This window comes from Palaemon carinicauda, chromosome 5 (assembly GCF_036898095.1).
Source record: "Palaemon carinicauda isolate YSFRI2023 chromosome 5, ASM3689809v2, whole genome shotgun sequence".
In the NCBI taxonomy this organism is placed as follows: domain Eukaryota; kingdom Metazoa; phylum Arthropoda; class Malacostraca; order Decapoda; family Palaemonidae; genus Palaemon; species Palaemon carinicauda.
In genome coordinates, this window is record NC_090729.1 from 117,174,422 (window position 1) to 117,179,549 (window position 5,128).

Consider the following 5,128-nt stretch of genomic DNA (forward strand, 5'->3'; position numbering starts at 1 on the left):
TAATAAAACTTTTATTCAAGTTTTTTTGTATAATGTTATGTTAGATAAAATTAGTCTAATGAATTAAGTTTAATGACTAGAAAACAAAATCATCACCTATCAGTCTCATTATTTAGTTTCTTAAAAATCTCTCTCTCTTTCTCTCTCTCTCTCTCTCTCTCTCTCTCTCTCTCTCTCTCTCTCTCTCTCTCTCTCTCAACCATATATATATACTGTATATATATATATATATATATATATATATGTGTGTGTGTGTGTATATGTGTGTATGCATGTATGTATTTATGTATACATTTATCTCCAAAATTCATATTCTAAAGAATTTCGAACACTAGTTCAATATAGATCTTTGTGCAAGGTATAGATGAACCTAGAAGAGCTATGTGATAGCCTATTGGAAGCGCCCTTTCCAGGCGACCAGCTGAACTGGGCCTCATGACCCGCTCAAACTCGATAGTTTCTAGTAGTGTCCATTTCTTTTAGCGATGCATATTTGCACCGACTTGCAGCGGTGCCCTTTTAGCTCGGAAAAGTTTCCTGATCGCTGATTGGTTGTCCATTTCTTTTAGCGATGCATATTTGCACCGACTCGCAGCGGTGCCCTTTTAGCTCGGAAAAGTTTCCGGATCGCTGATTGGTTGGACAAGATAATTCTAACCAATCAGCTATCAGGAAACTTTTCCGAGCTAAAAGGGCACCGCCGCGAGTCGGTGCAAATATGCATCGCTAAAAGAAATAGACTATAGTGTCTACAACCTCACCATCTTTGTGAGCTAAGGTGGGTGGGTTATTGGGGGAGCCTATAAGTCTACCTGCTTCATCATCAGCAATCATTGCTTGGCCCTCCCTGGTCCTAGCTTGCGTGGATAGAGTTCTTGGGCGATGATCATATGTATATATGGTCAGTCACTATGGCATTGGCCTGCTAACTAGGGTATGGTCACTGACTCTTGCTTCTGCCTGGCATGAGCCACCTTTAAAGCAATATAAGTGAAATGAAGAATGTCTATAAGTAGAATCAGTAGAATTTCAAAAGTTCAAAGTTGGAGCAAATGTTTTTCATGTTGACCAGGCTGACATGAGTCTTTTTTATAGTTTATATATGACATATCTATTTTGACGTTGTTACTGTTTTTAGAATGATTTAGTGTTAATTTGTTCCCATTTATTTATTTCCTTATTTCCTTTCCTCACCGGGTTATTTTTCCCTACTGGAGCCCTTGGGCTTATAGCATCTTGCTTTTCCAACTAGGGTTGTAGCTTGGCTTGTAATAATAATAATAATAATAATAATAATAATAATAATAATAATAATAATAATAATAATAATAATAATAGGCAGGAGAGGGACTTACTTGGTGTGAAAATGGGGCCGAGACAAAATTGTTTTATGATTTCATGGATGTTCACCAAATTTCTTGAGGAGGTGATTAAATAGGTTAGAGAAAGGACAAGAAAGGTAGCTGCAAAGTTGTGCAATGAGAAAATGAGTTGTGAAGGAGATAGGGAGTGAGATATATTTGTAGATGATGATGTGCTTATTGGGTGCAGTGAGGAGAAACTGCAGAAGCTGATGAGAGAGTTTGAAAGTTTTACCAAGAAGAGAAACTTGAGAGTAAATGTGAGCAAGACTAAATGGAAATAGTAACTGTGGAGTAGTGTATGTCAGTTTGGATGATGAAAATTATAAATTGTAGATTAATGAGAGTATCCTTAAGTAAATATTAGGAATGAGGGAGAGATGAGAGAAATTAGTCACTGAATAGAAAAACAAAAAGAGGTAGAAGGATGACTGCAAAAGATTGTTAAGAGACTTAAGTTGTCAATGCCAAGATGCGAATGCATGAAAGGATTATCGAAGTAGATTATATTTCTTTCACAGACCCTCGTTTTATCCCATAACTTAAAATTTACACCACTTGTCCTATCTTTAATTTGCACCGCTTATTCTAATACAATACGAGACATTGAAGCTATAATATATATGGAAAGTTAACTAAGCTTAATCAACTAGATTAGAGACCGAGGTATAGTAGAAAGTGCAACGTTTATATTTAGGAATTCTTATATTTTCATGAAGTCGTTAATACCCATTTTTTTATTTTTTTTTTTATGATTTAACGTCTGTCTTTCTCAACCCTCAAAGTTCATTCTCTCCTTAGCTCTAAGTTGTGTGCTAATTTTAGTAAGTTAGCAATAAGAGTTTCTTTTTGCTCTTGTTGGTAATTGGTAATGTTACTCCATTGGGTGACGATGTTTGTGATAGCTCAAGCCCTGTGGATTACCTCCCAATTTCCATATCTCCCATATCTAAAGTTTGTTAACGTCTTTTGGCGAAACGTCGAAATAAGTATGATGAAGTTAGTATTTCCTATGATTTACAGAAATCCTTTGATTCTGGTTAGGAAGTTCGTATGATTGGCCTTAACCTTAGTGCTGCCTTTGACCGTGTTAATCATGAAGCCCTTGCTTTCAAACTCAAAGAGATGGGTGTCTTTTCTTAGTATTATTTTGAATTTTTTAGTAATAGATTGCAGAGTGATATTGATGGGCATCAATTGTGACCATAGAAATTTAATACCTGGTGTTCTTCAGGGTAGTGTTCTTAGCCCATTACTGTTCGTACTATATACACAGATATGTGTTATGGATTAAAAAACAAGCTCATTACATATGCAGATGATTCTACTCTTTTCATCAATTTGATATGAATGTTAACCTATGGTTGCTGAATCCCTTAATAGAGATCTAGTAGGTCGAGGACAGTGGCTCCTCAATATCCTAACATTTGCATAGACAATGTCTTTATCTATACTGTATACAACGAATTTAAAATTCTTGATGTGATTCCTGATTGCAAATTTACTTTTGAAGAGAACATTTGGCCATTTTCTTTTATTGCACAGACAAATTGTCTTATTGAAAAAGTCTTTTGAGGTTTTCGGTGACTTATTTATCATTAGGATTTTATTCATTTTTTCATTTTGTCTTGTTTCGAGTATTTATCTCCTGTGTGGTCCTCAGCTGTTGTCAATTAAATTCATTATTCCTTTCATAATTCAGAACATCCATTGCATTAAGATCCTCCCAGACTGTACCATCTTTTACGTAATGTTAGGTATGCAGTTATCTATTTCAAGGCACAACACTGCACATTATTCTAGAAGTTTTATTCCAGGTATGACAAGATTATGGGATCATCTTACTAATCTAGTTGTGGAATCGGTGGAATTTAGAAATTAAAACTAAATTCTTTTCTGTTGAGCTAGTTGACAGAAGTCTCGATTTAATAGTTTATATGTGACAGATTATTTCAACGTTGTAACAGTTTGTTTTTCTTCCAGTGAACCATTTCTTAATTATTTGTCTAATATACTAAGTTACCGGTGCTCAAATTCCACGTAACAAGTTACTTTCCAAGTTTGAAGGTTTTGTGGTTATAAACTTAAAAATCTTATAAAGATAATTTTGCTAAGGTATCCATGTAATATGAGCAAATCTTTACGTTTTCTTTAATGTCTTATAAGCTTTCGTTTTCTTTAGTTTTCAACATCGTCGTATGGTATACTCTCCTATAGACCACAAATTATTAAATATGCATCCCCAGGGCTACGTCATATCCAATATGTATCTACGTGCCAATTTTAATTCTGTAATAATAAGTAATATAACAAGATAGTTATTTTGATTTTTTAAATTTGTAATATATTAAATTATTTATAGAATGGTATTTAATATTTTATACGGAGAAGAAATCACTTTGCAGCAGTCTACGCATATACCTTTTTAGCAAAAGATAAATAAGTAAAATAGCCGATTAAAAACCATGTAGGTTTTTTTTTTTTATAAAACTTTCAAATTAAGGTAATAAGAGATTCAGTATTTCGGTTTCATTGGGGGTTATGTAGGAATAGGTAAGAAATACCATATTGTTTTTCTATATCTAAATATCTAGGGACTTCAATTATCAAAGAAATGTGTGTGTGTGTGTGTGTGTGTGTGTGTGTGTGTGTGTGTGTGTGTGTGTGTGGGTGTGTGATGTTTTCTATAATTAGTTTATTTTACTAACAAGAATTTGGAAAACAGAAAGTTAACTAGACTCAAAATTAACATGGATTTCAGATGATCTGTTTAACTCTAATTTTTAGTGATTAGATTTAATTTTCTTTTGATTAGTTTTCTTTCACGAGGGTAAAATAAGACGGGTGTTCTCGTTAAGCATAGCAGTGGGCTCATCTATTTTTGGTAGAAAATATATGCCTTGAAAAACATCGAGTGGGCATAGGAAAGAGATGAAATTTTTCAAAATAATAATAATCTTTATTATTATTATTATTATTATTATTATTATTATTATTATTAGCAGCTTAGCTACAACCCTAGCTGGAAAAGCAGGATGCTATAAGCCCAAGACCTCCAACGGGGAAAATATCCCAGTGAGGAAAGGAAATAAGGAAACAAATAGAAATATTTTCCTGAGTGTACCCTCAAGTAAGAGAACTCTAACCCAAGACAGTGGAAGACCATGGTACAGAGGCTACGGGACTACCCAATACTATAGAACAATGGTTTGATCTTAGTGTGACCTCCTAGAAGAGCTGCTTACCATAGCCAAAGAGTCTCCTTTAACCTTACCGAGAGGAAAGTAGCCACTGAACAATTACAGTGTAGTAGTTAGCTCCTTGAGCAAAGAAGAATTGTTTGGTAATCTCAGTGTTTTCAGGTATATGAGAACAGAGGAGAATGTAAAAAAAAAAGTAGGCCAGAATATTCAGTGTATGTGTAGGCAAAGAAATAATGAACCGTAACCAGAGAGAGGGATCCAATGCGGTGCTGTCTAATCAGTTAAAGGATCCAATAACTCTCCAGTGGTAGTATTTCAACGGGTGGCTTGTGCTTTGGCCAACCTACTACCTCAAGAGAGAACAATGGTTTGATTTTGGAGTGTCCTAAGAAGAGCTGCTTACCATAGCTAGAGTATCTTCTACTCTTACCAGGAGGCAAGTAGTCACTGAACAATTACAGCGCAGTCTCTTCTACCCTTGCCAGGAGGCAAGTAGTCACTGAACAATTACAGCGCAGTCTCTTCTACCCTTGCCAGGAGGCAAGTAGTCACTGAACAATTACA